The sequence below is a fragment of the Mesocricetus auratus genome, unplaced genomic scaffold, assembly GCF_017639785.1.
Source record: "Mesocricetus auratus isolate SY011 unplaced genomic scaffold, BCM_Maur_2.0 Super-Scaffold_100054, whole genome shotgun sequence".
Lineage (NCBI taxonomy): Eukaryota > Metazoa > Chordata > Mammalia > Rodentia > Cricetidae > Mesocricetus > Mesocricetus auratus.
The window spans coordinates 441,126-462,127 of record NW_024429231.1 but is presented as its reverse complement, the minus strand read 5'-3'; positions in this window follow the sequence as shown (position 1 = coordinate 462,127).

Genomic DNA, 21,002 nt, shown 5'->3' with positions numbered 1-21,002 from the left:
AGTTTTTGAGGCTAAGCTGGTCCACAAAGCTAGTTCCAGGACAGCCAGAACTGTTACACAGAGAAACCCTGTCTCAAAACAAAACGAAACACAAACATGTCTTTCTGGAGCGGGTCCACCCCATTACCTTCCTTAAGCACATCCTTGGGCCAACCCATACTCAGTCACACATTCTTCTTTCAGACTTCTCAGATCAGGGCCTTCCAGACACAACTGTTTACACAGGCAGTATTTATAACCGCCGGAAAAACAGCTTACCAGTTTTGTGTTTTATATTTTAGAGTCTTGCTCAGTTATCTTAACTAACCATCCAATTCTTTGTTTTTTAGTTACATGAAGCCATTATTTAAAGATCTGTTTTAGCTGTGATGCACACTGAAACCCATGAACACATTTCCCAACATCAAAAAGAACTTGAGTCAGCCTGACTCCTGGGACTGGATTGTTTACCTTAATCATTAGCTTAAGCTACAATCTATATAATGCAAGGGAAGCTCAGAAGTCCTAGCTGTGTGGCACTTCCTTGTTCCTATTTTCTAACCTCTGAGCCCCTGCTTTATCAAGGGCAGGGACAACACTATATCCTACCTAGCCTCTATCACAATCCCTTACTACATCTGTTTAAAACCTGTAATCATCAAAACTCTATTGAACACCATTATTGTATGAAATCATTACTTCAGTTAAACAGTACAGCTTAAGAGGAAATCATCTTCATACTAACCCACAGCCAAAAATGCCCAGCAGAAGGGGATATTTCCATGAGATAACCACACTACATTAAAGGCAGTGGGGGATCCCCCCACACCCATTCATCCCATGCCATTTCCAGAGAAAAATAGCAGTGGCAAACATGTAATGGCACAGTGGTAGCAAGAGACATGGAGCCGAAGCCCTCAGTGCCTTGCCTATCAGATATTTGATCCATTAGAGCTTGCATTCTAGTGAGCCAAACTTCTGAAGCTCTTGCCACTTGCTGCTCCTCTGACGTGGCCACTTGTAGTGAACACCATGATAAATAGAGAATGCCATCGGATTTTATCTAAAAACACTAAGTAGCCCTCATGTTCCCCAAACCAACCTGGCACGCCCTTTGATAGTGCTAAGAATTAAGCACAATGCAGTAATGGCATGGTCTCAGTCCCAGTATGCATTGGAAATGGTCTTCAGTTGCTAAATGGGGTGCAGACAAACACCCTTCCAAGATAACCCTGGTGGGACACCCTAGAAAAGCAGAGAGAATTGGAAGCATGAGGTATTCAGATGGCACCCTGGCTGGGATTTCCAGTGTTGATGCGGGGGGAAAAAACAAACACCCCTAAAAAACAAAACAACAAAACACCCCATATCTCTCATGTTAAAGAGAATAAGAAATAGTTCAATTTGAGCCAAATTTGAGTGACCATGGCCTGGGAACACAGATTTAGGTTAATCCAAATTCCTGTTCCACTGTGGAAACAAGTTTCATGAAATTAGTTTTAGAGCAAAGAAAGTCATTATCAAGACAAATTTAAAACATATTTGTGGGTACACCAGAAAGGTGGTCACAGCAAGATGGAGGAGGCTCTTCTATTTGGTGGAAGCTAGTGGTCTGCTGAATTAATAGGTTCCAAAGCTTTTTATCTTATTAGCCACCGGATGTTAATTCTGACAGGTGAGCAAGAAATGGCTATTCCAGGAGCTAAAGCTAACCTGAAATGGGACTGGAGTGATGACTCATCAGTTAAGAACACTGGCTGTGCCTTTTCAGAGGACCAGGTCCAACGACCCCTGGAACTGCGATTAGAAACACCCATGAGCTGCCACAGGACTGCAGGCTCTGACACTCTCTTCTGGCTGCTGCATGCACATGGGTCCCAGACATTCACATATGGGGGCTCATAATCATCTATAACTCCAGCTCAGGGAATCTGGCCTTTCTTTTCTGGCTTCCTCAGGAACTAACTAGCAGGCACGTGGTGGGCAGGCATCCTTCAGACAAAACACTCAGGCACATAACATTTAAAAAGGAGTCCTCCAAAAAATAGCTATCTAAGTCTGGGACTCTGACCATGTACCACAGTGACCAACCTCAGATTTTTCATTTTCAACTGGAGCAGAAATGTGCTTATTTGTTTTGTTTGTTTGTTTGTTTGTTTGCTGTGGGGTTTGGTTTATTTCATTAGTTTTGAAACAGGGTCTTACTGTGATACATTGGCTTGCCTGGAACTGGCTATGAGGAGCAGTCTGGCCTTCAATTCACAGAGACTGTCTGCCTCTGAAATTTGATTTCTCTGTGGTTTATTTCTGAGAAGTGATCTCACAGCCTAGACCAACCTCAAAATCACTATGTAGGAAAGGATGATCCTCTTGCCTGCACTTCCCAAACTGAGGGTGAAATGTTTCTGTTGTACGGTTTACTATTGTTGAGTACTTTTGTTTTGTGCTAGACTTTAAACCCAGAGCCTTATACATGCAGGCAAGCATTGTATCCTGGTGTACATTGTCCTTAGGGACTTAAAGTTCTTGTCATACAGGTCTTTCACTTATTTATTTTTTGGCTTTTTTTGAGACAAAGTTTCTCTGTGGTTTTGAGGTTGTCCTTAAACTAGCTCTTATAGACCAGGCTGGTCTCTGTAGATCCACCTGCCTCTGCCTCTCCAGTGCTGGAATTAAAGGTGTGTGCCACCACCGCCCAGCAGTCTGGTTAGAGTTACCCCAAGATATTTTATGTTGTTTGTGGCTATTGTAAAGGGCGATATTTCTCTTGTTTCTCTTTCAGCCCATTTATCATTTGTAAATAGGAGGGCTACGATTTTTTTTAAGAGTTAATCTTGTATCCTGCCACTTTGTTGAAGGTGTTTATCACTGTCGGAATTCCCAGGTAGAGTTTTTAGGGTTGCTTATGTATACTATCATACCATCTGTGAGTAGTGAAAGTTTGACTTCTTTCTTCTCAAATTGTATTCCCTTGATCTCCTTTTGTCTTATTGGCCTAGCCAAAACTTCAAGTACTATATTGAAGAGATATGGAGAGAGTGGACAGCCTTGTCTTGTTCCTGATTTTAGTAGAACTGCTTTAAGTTTCTCTCCACTTAATTTGATGTTGACTGTCGGCTTGCTGTATATTTTTTTATTATGTTTAGATATATTCCTTGTATCCCTGATCTCTCCAAGACCTTTATCATGAAGGGATGTTGGATTTTGTCCCAGGATTTTTCAGCATCTAATGAGATGGTCATGGTTTTTGTTTGTTTTTTGCTTTCAGCTTGTTTATATGGTAGATTACATCGACAGATTTCTGTATGTTGAACCGACCCTGCATCTCTGGGATGAAGCCTACTTGGTCATGGTGGATGATTTTGTTGATGTGTTCTTGGATTCAGTTTGCCAGCATTTTATTGAGTATTTTTCCATCAATATTCATGAGGGAGATTGGTCTATAGTTTTCTTGCTTTGTTGTGTCTTTGTGTGGTTTGGGTATCAATGTTAACTGTAGCCTTATAAAAAGAGTTTGGCAATATTCCTTCTGTTCCTCTTGTGTGGAACAATTTGAGAAATATTGAAATGAGCTCCTTTGAAATTCTGACAGAATCCTGTGCTGAAGCCATCTGGTCCTGGGCTTTATTTGGTTGAGAGACTTTTGATGACTGCTTCTATTTCCATAGAGGTTATAGGTCTATTTAAATTGTCGGTTTTGTCTTGATTTAATTTTGGTATGTAGAACCTATTCAGAAGACTGGTCTGTTTCTTTTAAATTCTCTAATTTCATGGAGTATAGGTTTTTGAAGTATGATCTGATGTTTCTCTGGATTTTCTCAGTGCCTGTTGTTATGTTTATCTTTTCTTTTTTTAAAATTTAAATTAGAAACAAGCTTATTTTACATGTCAATCCCAGTTCCCTCTCCCTCTCCCTCCCCTGCTGCACCTCCACTGCCCCCTTTTTGCTCCCCAGGGAGGGTGAGGCCTTCTATGGGGGGATCTTCAAAGTCTGTCATATCATTTGGAGCAGGGCCTAGGCCCTCTCTTGTGGGTCTAGGCTGAGAGATTATCGCTCTATGTGGAATGGGCTCCCAAAGTCCATTCATATACGAGGGATGAATACTGATCCACAACCAGAGGCCCCATAGATTTCCCAGGCCTCCTAACTGACACCCATATTCAGGGGGTCTGGGTCGGTCATGAGCTCCCTCTTGTTCAGGTCAGCTATTTCTGTGGGTTCTCCAGCCTGGTCGTGACCCCCTTTGCTCATCACTCCTCCCTATCTGCAGCTGGTTTCCAGGAGTTCGGTTCAGTGTTTAGCTGTGGGTGTCTGCCTCTGCTTCCATCAGCCACTCGATGAAAGCTATAGGATGGCATATAAGGTAGTCATCAATCTCATTATCAGGGAAGGGCATTTAAGGTAGCCTCTCAACTATTGCTTAGATTGTTAGCTGGGGTCATCCTTGTGAATCTCTGGACATGGGAGTGCCATATTTCTCTTTAAACCTATAATGGCTCCCTCTATTACAGTATCTCTTTTCTTGCCCTCCTCTATTCTTCCCCAACTCAAACTTCCTGCTCCCTCATGTCCTCCTCTTCCCTTCTTTTCTCCCCCTCATTTTCCCCATCTCCCTGTCCCCTCCCCTCATGCTCCCAGTCCACTCAGGAGATCCTGTTCCATCCCCTTCTCTCGGGTACCATGCATATCTCTCTTAGGGTCCTCCCTGTTTCCCATATTCTCTGGCGGTGGGATTGTAGGCTGACACTCCCCTGCTTCATGCCTAAAATCCATATATGAGTGAGTACATACCATGTTTGTCTTTCTGTGATTGGGTTACCTCACTCAGGATGGTTTCTTCTAGTGCCATCCATTTGCCTGCAAATTTCAAGATCCCATTGTCTTTTTTCCTGCTGAGTAATATTCCATTGTGTAAATCTACCACATTTTCTCTATCCACTCTTCAGTTGAGGGGCATCTAGCTTGCTTCCAGGTTCTGGCTATTACAAATACTGCTGCTATAAACATAGTGGAACAGATGTCCTTGTTGTATGACTGTGCATCCTTTGGGTATATGCCTAAGAGTGGAATTGCTGGATCTTGAGGTAGACTGATTTCCATTTTCCTGAGGAACCACCATACTGATTTCCAAAGTGGCTGTATGAGTTTGCACTCCTACCAGCAGTGGAGGAATGCTCCCCATTCTCCACATCTTATCCATCACAGATTGTCATTGGTGTTTTTGATTTTAGCCATTCTGACAGGAGTGAGATGGTATCTCAGAGTTGTTTTGATTTGCATTTCCCTAATTGCTAAGGATGTTGAGCACTTTAAGTGTCTATCAGCCATTTTAGACTCTTCTATTGAGAATTCTCTATTTAGTTCTTTACCCCACTTTTTAATTGGATCCTTTGGTGTTTTGGAGACCTGTTTCTTGAGTTCTTTATAAATTTTGGAGATCAGCCCTCTGTCAGATGTGGGGTTGGTGAAGATCTTTTCCCATTCCGTGGGCTGTTGTTTTGTCTTGTTGACTGTGTCCTTTGCCTTGCAGAAGCTTCTCAGTTTCAGGAGGTCCTATTTATTAATTGCCGATGTCAGTGTCTGTGCTACTGGTGTTATGTTCGGGATGTGGTCTCCTGTACCATTTCATTCAAGGGTTCCTTCCACTTTCTCTTCTAAGAGGTTCATTGTGGCTGGATTTATGTTGAAGTCTTTGATCCTTTTAGACTTAAGTTTTGTGCATGGCAATAGATATGGATCTATCTGCAGTCTTTACAGGCCAGCATCCAGTTATGCCAGAAACAGTTGTTGAAGATGATTTCTTTCTTCCAGTGTATACTTTTAGCTTCTTTATCAAAAATCAGGTGTTCATACGTGTGTGGGTTAATATCAGGGTGTTAAATTCGATTCCATTGGTCTACCAGTCTCTTTTTGTGCCAATACCAAGCTGGTTTAAGGACATATAGCGCTGTAATAGAGCTTGAAGTCAGGGATGGTGATGCCTCTGGAAGTTCCTTTGTTGTACAGGGTTGTTTTGGATATCCTGGGTCTTTTATTTTTCCATGTAAAGTTGAGTATTGTTCTTTCAAGGTCTGTGAAGAATTGTGCTGGGATTTTGATGGGGATTGCATTGAATCTGTAGATTGCTTTTGGCAAGATTGCCATTTTTACTATGTTGATCCTACTTATCCAAGAGCATAGGAGATCTTTCCATTTTCTGGTATCTTGTTCAATTTATTTCTTTGAAGACCCAAAGTTCTTACTGTACAGATCTTTCACTTGTTTGGTTAGTGTTACCCCAAGATATTTTGTAAAGGGTGATGTTTCCCTGATTTCTTTGTCAGCCCATTTATCATCTGTATATAGTAGGGCTACTGATTTTTTTTAGTTAATCTTGTATCCTGACACTTTGCTGTAGGTGTTTATGAGCTGTAGGAGTTCCCTGGTAGAATTTCGGGTCCCTTATATAAACTACCATATCATCTGCAAATAGTAGAAGTTTGACTTCTTCTTATCCAATTTGTATCCCCTTGATCTCCTTTTGTTGTCTTATTGCTATAGCTAGAACTTCAAGTACAATACTGAAGAGAAATAGAGAGAGTAGACAGCCTTGTCTTGTTACTGATGATTTTACCCTCCTATTTTTGTTGCTTCAAACTTTCAAACTTATTCTGGGGAAATGAACATGCACACATAACTATTCCCACACTAGGAATTCAGTTTTCAACAAGTGTTGTTTTGTTTGAGTTCCTAGATAAAGATTATTTCCAAGGCACATTTGGTTGTCTTTTATTATTTTACACTGGTTAGTAAAGAATGGTGAAAAACACTGATAAAGAAAACAATTTTTAATACCTCAAGTGTTCTCATGAATATTTTCTATGCCTACAAACAAGAAATCTTCTTTCATTAAAACAACATGATTTTCTACTGTATTTTAAAATCAGTTTTTTGAAAGTTCCATACAATTATTTTGACTACATCCACCTTCTCTCTTTATTCCTTCACTGATCGACCCACCTTTTCCACCCATGCAACTTTCTGTCCTGACTGATAGAACCCTCCCCACGAGTCTCAGGGAATCATTACAAAAGACTCTAAGAGCCAAAGAAATTGGGTTGACCACAAAGAAACTGCCTTCTGGACATAACGGGGCAAATATACATATGAACTCACAGCCATTGTGACAGCACTCACAGGATCGACCCATGCAAACTCAAGCCAGCCAAACTCTCAGTATGGAGACAGGAAGTTAGGATGAAGTCCTACCTCTAGCTGCAGAGCTACTGGCAAGTATAAGCTATAAGAGAGGGAGAGTCAGTTTTATTTATGGATGTGGCCCCTAGTAGGCTGACCAAAGTCCAGTGAATGGTCATACACACGAGTATATAGACTGTGCAAATTAGACTTACTTGTTGCATTAAAAACTACAACAATGAACCAATGTTTACATGAATACCAATCAAATGATTTCCAAGTGTCAGTCAGGGAATACTTGAGCTTCTGAACACAGAAAATTGTGGCCCTATAGACAAACTTGTGAAAGCACAGGTTTTCAAATACTTTAGAATTTAATTTAGATAATATTTACCTTTGAGGTCTCCACCCCAAATTCCAGGAGGGTGGCTGTTATCTCAGGTGTATCAGTTTTACAGAGTGGTGAAGGGCTGTTTCCCCATTTTGGTCCTTAAAATAGGATTGGCGTGATGTTGAAGGAGAAATGAGACAATGTCTTTTCCCTCTCTCTCTCCTCTCTGAACTTCCTGTGGTTATTGTACAAAAGAAAGACATGGTCAATTCAAAGAATTCTACATAGGCCTTTCACAGCTTTCACTATGATATATTTGAACTACCTTAATTAGCGGGGTCATCTCCTTGTTGTCCACTGCATTTATGTGACACCCTGATAACACAAAACAGCAAACTCGTGTGTTATGTCTGCTGAATGCCGCAAAGTGGAGAGCCATTCTGTGGGAACAAGAGGCATATTTTGTTGTAATTGTAGGCTACTGTGCCAGCATGTATAATCACTCACATTTTTTGCAACCATTACACAACATTGACTTCCTCTGACTCCCCACAAAAACAATATTTAACTTTCTTCTAAACATTATATTCATTTGGCCTCATTATTTACTGTATTAGAAAACCTCACTATCCAAAACTCTTGTGGCAATGGGAAGAGAACCCATGGCTGCTACAGGCTAAATGAGTTCTATCTAGTGCCAAGGCTCTGACCCAAAGTGGCCTTTTTGAAAGAGAGTGAGTGGCTTATCAGTGGAACTCCTACTGACTTTGCATCCTGCACTAAGCTGCATGATCACCAGCTATCCCTTAGTCCTTCAGTGCAGTGATTCCCTCATCCTTGAAATGGGGATCAGAACAACTCCTCTCCCAGCGTATTATGATATGTCAGTGAGAATCTTTACAACCACTCTGGATGGGATTTTTGCAAATAGCTCCCCATGGTTGACATTTAAATTACTAATATTACAGTGTAATGAACATTTCAAGTAAATGACAATCCATTATTGACTTTGCAAAGATTTTCAAAGTTATTCATACACTTCAGAGAGCCTAAAATGCTGTTTGTTTGTTATTATTTAATTTGTGTTATTATTTAATTTCTTAACAAAGGGTCTGCTTTGTTAAGAAAATTACCTTAATTAATGCTCTTAACATGACACGGTGCTCAACTTAAGATTCTCCTTGGCTCACATTTTAACTCACATTTTGACTGGAATGTCATTGACAATTCATAATTTACAACAATGACTGCTAACACTTAACAGCTATTCTTAGTACACAGGTAGAATGTTATCACGCAAACCATGGTGCCTTGTACTAGGTGAGATGTGACATATATTCACGACATTCTTAGGTTTTACAGCTGGATTTTAATAAATACTAGTTCTGAATGTATTATAGATCAGAGCCATGAAAAATATAAATGGAAAAGCGCAGGAATCTTTGTTTTTTAAACAAAAGTTTAAGCCAAAGGAAACTTGGTGTCCAAATAAGTAAGTGTGGCTCATTCTGGACAATAATAAATTCATAGAATATATACAAATCAGATATTTGCTATGCTTAATGACAGTATCTAATTTCACATGGGAGGTTTAGGATACTGTGGGTCGCCTTGAGCTGGGCCCAAACTGAAAAAGCAAGATGAGTTGGATGCTTTGTAAGTTATGAAACTTCCAGTAAGCTTTGTTCAACTCTACCAAGAATAACTAAAGTTGTCAGAAATAACTTGCAGATAACCTGGAGCTTGTCAGAAAATGGTGCTATGAAAACTGGCTGACTAAGCCAGTACTGAAGTTAACCCTTCAGAATGACATGAAGTAACGAGGGAAGGTACTTAAGGGAAATGAGAAATCTATGAAGACTCGAGAAAGACATCCTAGGACACTAGTAAGAAATAGTAAGAAAGTGAAGGGAGAGGAGGAGCACACAGCTATCTCTCAAGTTCAGATTCTTTGCATGATTCTTCAGGAGATCTATGTATACATATTAAATTACATATGAATAATTTTAATTTGTGAGATGATATAGTATAAGAAATTGTGCTTGGACTCTGCACTTTCTACATGTTTTCAACTAATTATTGCATACATTATAGTGAATTTCCATTTCTTTACCTGTTCTTAGGTAACACGGTAATATAGACAATAAAATGACTATGTGAGGATTACATGGTGACAGGAAACCTGCTGGAGCTTTGGTCTTGTACTTATGCTCAAGAATATGACCTGGACACTGGGCCCCTTGAAGATCTCAGAAACCTAGAAGCCTGTGGTGTAGAAAGCATAGCTGGGCTCTCCCACTCCTATTGTATTCAATGGATCCAGGAAAGGTAGGTTTCTCCATGTCCCATCATCCAATTCTTCATTCCCCAACCCCCATCCTTAACTTCTGGTCTTTAACTTCTTCTTGCCAGGGAGTCGTAATACGGCACTCATATTCTGTTCACGTACAGCTGTATGCAATTTTTATGGGGGCACATAGTGCTTTCTGTCTCTCCTCATCAGTTGGGTGCCTAAAACAAGAGGAGTTGTTTTGCTCATTCTTTCTGCACTCCGAAAGCCCCAGGGCATTTCTTTGATAATCATTATTAACACATGAGAGAGTCCTTAAGGTGGACAACATCTCTTTGTTCACCTATCAGGAGGATAAACTGTTTAAATATAGTTCATTTTCATGATCATGAACATAATCTACAGACCAAACACCAGGTCCAAGAAGCAACTCCAGGATTGCTAGTAAACAATCGTTGCTAAGCAACACTGGAAAAACAAGCATGCCCATTTTTCATCGTGGGTCACAGCCCCTGTAGAAAATGGTCTCAGTGCACATGTGCAGTGTGGGTCTCGTGCGCTTGCTTGGCCTTACTTACCTTGCAAGGTTTTTCTTCAAATTTAAAGGATATCTTTACTCCCTGCAGTAATTATCTTACTTAGCAGTTTCTTTGTTTCATGGGGTTGAATTCGTCTTTCTAAAATTTTGTCTTGAGGTTTTCACTGTAAGGTCATGCTGTTTATATGAGGTGTCTTTGTAGAAAGAAGGAGCCCCACCCTTCCTGTTAAAAATGGAGTATTAAACTATACAATATATTCTGATTATGGATCCCTCTACTACTACCACATACTCTGCACCACCTCACCCACCCAAATCAACACTCTCTCTCACTGGAAAAAGAGATATAATGACAATATAATAGGAATAACAACAAGATGAAATGAAACATGCAAACCAGCACAGCAAAAAACAGGTCAAAGATAAAGCACAAGAAACAAATACAGCCAGGGAGACAGAATCAACACACAGAGAAACCCAATAACACACAAAATTGAAAACCATGATATATAAGCAAAACATTGGAAGGATAAAAATAAAGACCATATAAAGCATAATGAGACAAAAGCACTCCAAAATACCATTTAGTTCACTTTTTGTTGGCCATCTACTGCTGAGCATGGGGCTGTGGGGCCTCTACTGCTGACCATGGAGTGGGGAATAATGACCACTGATGTTGAAAGTTATAAATGACCAATGTTGATTCCCTTTATTTTGTGCTGGTGTGGGATTTTTTTCTTCCCTTCCTTTGATTTGGTGATTTGAGATTATTTATTCTTTGTATTTTTTGGGTGTGGAACACCAGTTCAGGTTGATATTTTTCTTTTAATACCTTCTGTAAACCTGGGTTTGTAGCTAAATAGTGTTGAAATTTGGTTCTATTGTAGAATGTCTTTCTACATCTATTGTGATTGAAATTTTGTTGGGTACACTAGTCTGGGCTGGCAACTATAGTCTCAGAGTTTATAGAGTATCCATCCAGGCCCTTCTGGCTTTTAGCAGCTCCACTGAGGTGTTATTACAGTAGGTCTGCCTTTCTATTTTATTTGGTTGTTTTCCCTTACAGACTTTAATATACATTGTTTGGTAGACTTAGTATTTTCATTATTAATTGTTGTGGGGAATTTCTTTTTTAGTACAGTCTATTTGGTGTTCTGTATATCTTGATAGGCACTTCCTTATTAGGTTATGGAAATTTCTTCAGTGGTTTTGTTAGAAGTGTTTTCCATGAGTTTACCCCCAGTTTTTCCTCCTTCCTCTATTCCCATTATTCTCAGATTTTGTCTTTTTACAGTGTCCCAGATTTCCTTGATGTTTTGTGCCTGAGTGATTTTTTTAATCTAACATTTTCTTTGGGGTATCCACTTTTCCAATCTTGCCTTCAATGCCTGAGACTCTCTTCCATCTTTTTTACTCTGTTGGTGAGGCTTACCTCTGAGGATTTTATTAAACTTCCTGAGAGTTTTACCTCAGTTTGAGTTTTCTTTAGTGGTTCTATTTCTACTTCCATATCTTGAACATTCTTTTTTTCATTTGTTTGTGTTCTCATATCCTCTGTATTAAGGACTTGAACTTATTCATACTAGCTATTTGAAGACTTTGTCTTGTGCTTCAGCTACATTGCATTTCTCTACTGTAGTAGAGTTGATGGGTTTCAGTGGAGAAATATCTGTCTATATCTGATTGTGATTTTGCACTGGTATCCAAGCATCTGGGTTTGGGATAGTTGTAATTTTAGGTGATTATTTTCTGGCCTTGACTTTGTTGGGTGGGTGCCCCATTTCTCGGTTTCTGCTGCACTCTTTGAACCTTAGCAGTATGTGGTGGCTGTGGTTTGTGTAGTAAGAAGTGTGTCTGAGTTCCTGCCAGGAATAATCACTGGAGTTGCTGTGTAGAATATCTTTCTAGGCATTGGGGCTAACAAAAATGAACGAGTATAGGTTGGGGGAGATAAGATGGTCCACGGGAGGGAGGAAAGCTGGTCCTACCATGAGGATCTATGGAGTCCCCAGGAAGTGGAAGTCACAAGAGGAGACAGGCTTCTACAGATGGTCTCCTTTGGGGCTGGGGGATGAGACTGGGGAACTGGAAATGGAGGATGAGAGGGAGAGATAAGATTGCTTACCTGATGATCCAGTTGGTGTGGCCAGGAGTTTCCCAAGCAGAGAGAGAGCTTCCAGGTATTCGTGCTGACACCAAGGGATGAGATGAGGGAGGAGGCCTAGGTCTGCTAAGAAGATCTGCACAGTCTCAAGGGAATGAAGGCAGACAGGGAAGACAGGTCCTGCAAGTGGTCTGCTACAGGGATGGATGGAAGCATGAGAGCCAGTACTTCTCACTTGAAACTTCTCTCTAAGGTGCTTTGGGTTCTATATTCTTGGCATTTTCACCATAGTGAAAGACATTAAAGTTTTATTTACTGTGTGGTCAGGTGTGGTAGTACACCTTTAATCCCTGCACTGAGCAGGAGACACAGACACGTAGATCTTTTGTGAGTTCAAGGTCACATCCAGTCTGGCCTACATAATGAGGTCCAGGTCAGCCAGAGCTCCATGTGGAAACCTTGCTTCAAAAAGAAAAAGTGTTGTCTGGGGTGGGCTCTTTTGATTATAAAAGGAGAGAGATTCTTTCCCAGACATGACTGTTGTGATTCTATAAGTCTTCTCTACAAGCCTACCCACATAATTCCTTGAATCATGGGACATTTCTAATATTGTTTCACAAAACTTGTTTTCTACACTCAAATATTTCTACACTGTCTTCATATTTATTTACTGTCTTCAGTATAACATAAATATTTGGTGGATGGATGGGGACATGATCCTATATGAAGGTTGGTATGGTATGAATACATGTTTCTTCATCAGCTTACCTAGTGTTGGGATTAGAGACAGGTGCCACCAAACATAGCTTAGATAATTTAGTGTTTTCCATACTAGTCATAATGATTGATTATTCACTTTTGTAAAATGTAATAAAAATATTATGGTAATTGCCAAAAATATTTCTAAAACTATTCTTTTAGTTCTGATTCATTTAATTTTCAGATAATTCCAAGTCAATATAATCTGAGAGAACAGAACACAAACAGAAGAAAACTGTCATCTAGATAGTAAGAACCTTGTGGACATGACCAAGCTGACACATGTGGTCAAGTAGGAAATACACTGTGGGACAAATGCACTAAAGATAATCTAAGTGTGGATGTATAAATACATGCTTTTAAAAAGAGGTGAGAGGGAATTTTTGAATCTGGTATTGAGCAGGAGCACAATTGTCAAAGAAGGGAGGTACTTTTCTGTGTGGAGAACTGAAGAAACAATTCTTTTTTTTTTTTTTTTTTTTTTTTTTTTTTGGTTTTTCGAGACAGGGTTTCTCTGTGGTTTTGGAGGCTGTCCTGGAACTCACTTTGTAGACCAGGCTGGCCTCGAACTCACAGAGATCCGCCTGCCTCTGCCTTCCGAGTCTGAAGAAACAATTCTGATGAAGGTGTCATGGTATTTGTGTTACAGGACAGAAACATTTCTTCAAGATATCTTAGAATTCAAAGCCTACAAGTGCTAACACCACATTAATGTCTCCTGGGTTCCAAATCTGGAGCTTCATGGTAAACCCTATTTAATTCAACACTAGGCCCTGACAGTTCCAACAGTGGGATGCAGGGTATTGACAAAGGGCAATGTGGTTGGTGTCCCCTCAGCCCTCCTGAAATACTGTTCAAAATTAAAGTAGGAACATATGTAAAAGCTAGCTGACCTTAAACTGTCTCTCTAATACTACAGGTACACAATATCTATACTAGTCCCAGGTCCTACAAAGAGTATGAATGAGTGATATTTGGTGTGAGGCTTCTTTGTTCAAAAACTATAAAACTCATCACAAACAACTCTTCCATGAATATGTGCTTCAGTGGTGGTCATTTGTTTCCCTTAGAGGCATGATTACGTCTTGACGCTTGGTGGGAGTAGAAGCCAAGTGATGATTCAAGCCAACTAAGATCCAGTATTCCACCTTAATCCACTTTAAGGATTTTAAAATTAAGAACGTAAGAACAGAGTAAGGAAGGCAGGAGGTAGAGAAGGACAGAAAGAGGAAGAGAGAAGGGAGGGAAGGAGGGAGGGAGAGAAGGAGAGAGAGAGACAGAGAGAGAGAGAGAGAGAGAGAGAGAGAGAGAGAGAGAGAGAGAGAGAGAGAGAGAGAGAGAGAGAGAGAGAGAGAGAGAGAGAGAGAGAATATATTGGCTTTGGCACATTTTAACATTTTAAGTGACATCAAATAGCAACTTCAATATCATTAAATCTTGAAAAAGCAGTATAATAATGGGCACTGCATACATACCAACCATTGGTCTATCCTGTCAGGTTTCCAAACTTTCCAAAACTTACCCAAACCTGGACTGTTACATATATCACCTAGCATTTTGGAGGTCTGCATAACTGGGACACTGTCTGCCTCTCAGCTTCCTACCTTCCATCACCTTATTTGGGAACTGGCCCTTGAGCTTGTTCCATTTACAACTATGGTTTTTTCTCTTGGGATCCACCTATCATAAATCAAACCTCAGTGGTCAAAGTGAGGAAAACTGTGTCCATGTTTCCATTTATTATTATTATTATTATTATTATTATTATTATTATTATTATTATTATTATTTTGGGTTTTTTGAGACAGGTTTTCTCTGTATTGTTTTGGAGGCTGTCCTGGAACTCGCTCTGCAGAAAAGTTTGGCCTCGAACTCACAGAGATCCACCTGCCTCTGCCTCCCGAGTGCTGGGATTAAAGGTGTGTGGCACCACGGCCTGGTTTCCATTTATTATTATTATTATTATTATTTGGTTTTTACGAGACAGGGTTTCTCTGTATTGTTTTGGAGGCTGTCGGTCCAGCCTGGCCTCGAACTCACAGAGATCCGCCTGCCTCTGCCTCCCGAGTGCTGGGATTAAAGGCGTGCGCCACCACCGCCCGGCCCATTTATTATTTTTAATCAAAGTACTAGGCTTAATTTTTGCTCCAATATGCACATATAGTCTACATTTAGATATAAAATAATTTCTGAAATGGGTTTTTGGATGTAGTATGGCATGACAAAAATCCGGGTTTGGAGTCATTAGGTGAATACTTGATAAGCGTATTTGGATTAATATTCTTTTCACTCTCAAGTGACCGGAACTGTACCCTGAGACACAAGTCATCTTCCTGCCATACTCTTGACTTGCTGACCTCCTAGTTATGCAGCAGTGCACTGTGCTCTTTCTTCATATTCCAACAGAGATAATAATTGAGCACAAAAGAATCACCTTCCCATGACTGAACACAACCATGTTTTTAAAGGAGTGTGAGGGGGTTAGAACTCAGCTGCTGCTCAGGACATGGTACCTGCAGCCCCTCCCTCAGATACCAGCAGGCACCCTACCGAGACACTGCCTGTGCATCTGTGGCTCATGAACTTCAGAGTGCCAGAATGTCTCACCTGGAAAAGTGAGTTTACATCAAATGGGATGTTGGTGGCCATACATACTGGTCCTTACCCCTTCCTCTGCCTCCTGCCTGGGAATCACCTTAGAGAGTCTGACTGCAAGCTTGTGCTTTCAAATCTCCCCCATCCTCAGAACGATAGAGGATGAGGCCCCCACACAGCGCAGTGTGGCGCTGATTTCCTCTCTTTAGAATCCTATTATGCTATGTATCTTTGGTGCAGGTGCCTAAACTCTCCTCACAGCTGCCACCATTCCACTGCCTTTGGGCTGGTCTGTGGCATGAATAAGGTTTAATAAACTTCTTACCCACCACCTTCCATCTTAGTGTCTCTTTTGAACCTGTGTCTCAGAACTATCAGAATATAAAGACAATGGGTTGGAGGCAAGGAGTCCAGGTTCTGAAGAAATCCTTCCGCTAACTGATCACTGTGCTGGAAGGGAGAGAAGACAGTGAAGAAGGAGCTGGACGGTTTGAGTTCAGATTGTGAACAGAGTTTATTAGTTCTGTGACCCACACAGGACTCACATTTGCCAGCTGATAGTTCTCCTGTATTTTAGGAGATTGGTTTATTCATAGAAATATTAAAATTATGAACTTTATGATAAAGGACACAGCAAACTTGTTTTCCAAAGTAGCATGATCAGAAAGGGAACAAAGAAGAGTGTTCCCTACAGGGTTTTACAAGTATAAAATTAGATAGTTTTACCAGTAGGAAGATGTCAACACACTCAGTTATGACTGAACTAACATAATATGGATATTTATTATGTCCCTCTAGACAATTGATGAACTTTACAACCTGGACTCAATGAAAGGAAATGCACTCATGCTTATAGCTTCTTATGGCTTGTTAGCATATTGTTCATGTCTCTAAGAAGCTGAATGTGGCTGTTGGCAAAAGAGCTATGTTAAGGATTTCCCTTGATCTCCTAGCCCATTTCAGATAGGTGAAATGTGAACAATATGGCAGGGGCTTAGAAGGGAGGGTGAAGTGGTAACTCTCAAATTTTCTTAGAATAGTTTCAAGTTGATTTGTGAAAACTAATTTTAAAAGTTCCTTTAAAAAGTATTCCCTTTGTAAGTATGTTTAGCCTTTCCTAGCTTTGCTACTAATGTCCTAGCCTGAGCTAGAATACCACAATAAATAAAGAGCACTTGTAAGGGCTCCATAGTCCTTAAACAATAGCAACCTCTGGCCCTCCTTCCAGTGCTATGTGCACAACTGGCTGAGGCCAGGGGACTGCACACTGTAGCTCCCATCATGGCAGGAGCCAACCCACCCAAAGACTGCCAGGATCCTGGTCCCTTTCTCCATCCACAGGACAGGTGAGGTAAGTGTGGGCCTGTTTCTGGCCTGCTTTCTGGTGCAGAACCATGGGAGACCTGGGAACTGTGCACTGTGGATCCCATCCTGACAGGATCCAGCCTACCCAAAGACTCTCAAGGCCCTGGTACTAGGACCGCTTCCATCCACCAAGAGGAGAGCCACCAGAGTATTGGACCTGCTTGCAGCCACTGGAAAGGAACAGTGATCATGTACCCACAAGGAAAGGAAGAGACTCTTTCTGCACCCACTGGAAGACATGAAGGAGACAAATTGAAAACACACTCAGCAACAGAAAAACCATTATGACACCACCAGAGTCTAGAGACTCTACAGCAGCAAGACATGAACACTCCAATGCAGATGGAGCAGATGAGAAAGACCTTTAAAACAACTTCATGAAAACGATAGAGACCCTCAAAGAGGTTATGAGGAAATCGCTTAAAAAATGGAAGAAAAAACAAACCACAAAAAGCCAAGAAATGGAAAAAAAAACAAACCAAAAAATGCAAGAAATGGAAGAAAGAACAAATAAAAAAATCCAACAAATGCAACAAAGGGAGGAAAAGGCAAAGCAAAAAATTGCAAGAAACAATTCAAACCATGAAAGGGTTGAAAGCTGAAATATAGACAATAAAAAAACACAGTCTCAAGGAATGCTGGAAATAGAAAATCTGGGCAAACAGTCAGGTAGTACAGATGCAAGCATAACCAATAGAATACAAGAGATGGAAGAGAGAATCTCAGGTGTTGAAAATACACTAGGGGAAATAGATTCATCAACCAAAGAAAATCTTAAGTCCAACAAATCCCTAACACAAAATATCCAGCAAATATGGGACACTGTGAAAAGGCCAAACCTAAGAATAAAAGGTATAGAAGAAGAAGAAGGTGAAGAAAACCACCTCAAAGGGGCAAAAAACATATTCAACAAAATCATAGAAGAAAACTTTCCCAACCTAAAGAAAGACATGCTAATGAAGGTACAAGAAGCTTACAGAGCACCAAATAGAGTGGACCACAAAAAAGCTCCTTGTCACATAATAATCAAGATCCCAAACATACAGAATACAGAAATAATATTAAGAGCAGCTAAGGAAAAAGGTCAAGTAACACACAAAAGCAAACCTATCAAAATCACACATGACTTCTCCATGGAAACTCTGAAAGCCAGAAGGTCCTGCATAGATATTCTACCAACACTAAGAGGCCACGGATGTCAGCCCATATTACCATACCCAGCAAAGCTGTCAATCAATATAGATGGAGAAAATAAGTCATTCCATGACAAAAACAGATTCAAACAATACGTATCCACTAATCCAGCCCTATAGGAAGTTCTGGAAGAAAAACTCCAACCCAAGGAAGTTAACTTCAACCAGAAAAACATAGGCAATAGATAATTCCACTTTACCAACAGCCAAAATAAAAAGGGGCAAAAATCCACACACAATTCCACGACTATCAACAACTCCAGAACAAACAAAAATGAGCAATCAATGGGCATTAATATCCCTCAATATTAATGGTCTTAATTCATACATAAAAAGACACAGGCTAACAGGATGGATTCAAAGACAGAATCCATCCTTCTGCTGCATACAAGAAACACACCTCAGCTTCAAAGACAGAAATTACCTCAGAGTTAAGGGTTGGGAAATGATTTTCCAATCAAATGGACCCAAGAAACAAGCGGGGGTAGCAATCCTAATATCTAAAAAACTAGCCTTTTAAACTCAAATCAGTCAAAACAGATGAAGAAGGTCATTTCATACTCATCACAGGAGAAATCCACCAAGATGAAGTCTCGATTCTGAACATCTATTCCCCAAATACAAAGGCATCCACGTTCGTAAAAGAAACATTACTAAAACTCAAATCACACATAAAACCTAACACACTTATAGTGGGAGACTTCAAGACTCCACTCTTACCACAAGACAGGACCATCAGACAGAAACTTAACAAAGAAACAAAGTAACTAATAGAAGTTATGACCCAATTGGGTTTAAGAGACATCTATAGAACATTCCATCCAAACACAAAAGAATATACCTTTTTCTCAGCGCCACATGTAACCTTCTCAAAAATCGACCACATACTCAGGAACATACTCAGCAACATATCAAACTTCAACAGGTACAAAAAATTGGAATAACTCCATGTATCTTATCAGATCACCATGTGTTAAAATTAGAATTAAACAACAACACAAATTGCAGAAACCCTACAAACTCATGGAAAATTTAATAATGCGTAATTGCACCATTCCTAGGTCAAAGAAGAAATAAAAACAGAAATTAAAGACTTCCTAGAATTGAGAATGAAGACACAACATACCCAAACTTATGGGACACTTTGAAAGCAGTGTTAAGAGGAAAGTTCATATCATTAAGAAAGTGGAGAATAGTTACACTAGAGAATTAACAGCACAACTGAAAGCTATAGAACACAAAGAAGCAAACTCACCTAGGAGGAGTAGACCCCAGGAAATAATCAAATTGAGGGATGAAATCAATAAAGTAGAAACTAGGAAAACAATACAAAGAATCAATGCAACGAAGAGTTGGTTCTCTGAGAAAATCAACAAGATAGACAAACCTTTATCCAAACTTACCAAACGACAGAGTGTGAACATGCAAATTAACAAAATCAGAAATGAAAAGGGGACATAACAACAGACACTGAGGAAATCCAGAGAATCATCAGGTCATACTTTGAAAACCTGTACTCCACAAAATTAAAAAATTTAAAGGAAATGGACGACTTCCTGGATACCTATAACTTGCCAAAATTAAATCAAGAACAGATAAGCAATTTAAATAGACCTATAACCCCTATGGAAATAGAAGCTGTCATCAAAAGTCTCCCAACCAAAAAAAGTTCAGGTCCAGATGCCCTCGGTGCAGAATTCTACCAGAAATTCAAAGAACAGCTTATACCAATTCTCCTCAAAGTATTCCATGCAATAGACACAGAAGGGTCTTTTCAAACTCTTTTTACGAGACTTCAATAGCCTTGATACCCAAGCCACACAAAGACACAACTAAGAAAGAGAACTTCAGACCAATATCCCTCATGAACGTTGATGCAAAAATACTCAATAAAATACTTGCAAATCAGATCCAAGAACACATCAGAAAACCCATCCACCATGATCAAGTAGGTTTCATCCCAGGGATGCAGGGATGGTTCAACATACGAAAAACCATCAATGTAATCCACCATATAAACAAGATGAGAAACAAAAATCACATGAAAAAGCCTTTGACAAAATCCAACACCCCTTCATGATAAAGGTCTTGGAGAGATTCAGAATAACAGGATCATACCTAAACATAATAAAAGCTATATACATCAAACCAACAGCTGACATCAAACTAAATAGACAGAAACTCAAGGCGATTCCTCTAAAATTAGGAGTAAGACAAGGCTGTCCACTCTCTTCATATCTCTTCTATATTGTACGTGAAATTCTAGCTAGAGCAATAAGACAACAAATGGAGATCAAGCGGTTACAAATTGGAAAGGAAGAAGTCAAACTTTCACTGTTTGCAGATGATATGATAGTTTACATAAGTGATCCAAAAAATTCTACCAGAGAACTCCTACAGCTGATAAATACCTTCAGCAAAGTGGCAGAATACAAGGTCAACTCAAGAAAATCAGTAGCCCTACTACATACAGACGGCAGTAGGGCTGAGAAAAAAGGCAGAGAAACATTACCCTTTACAATTGCCACAAACAACATAAAATACCTTGGGGTAATGCTAACCAAGCAAGTGAAAGACCTGTATCTCAAGAACTTTGAATCTTTAAAGAAAGAAATTAAAGATGACACCAGGAGAAGGAAAGATCTCCCATGCTCTTGGATAGGTAGTATCA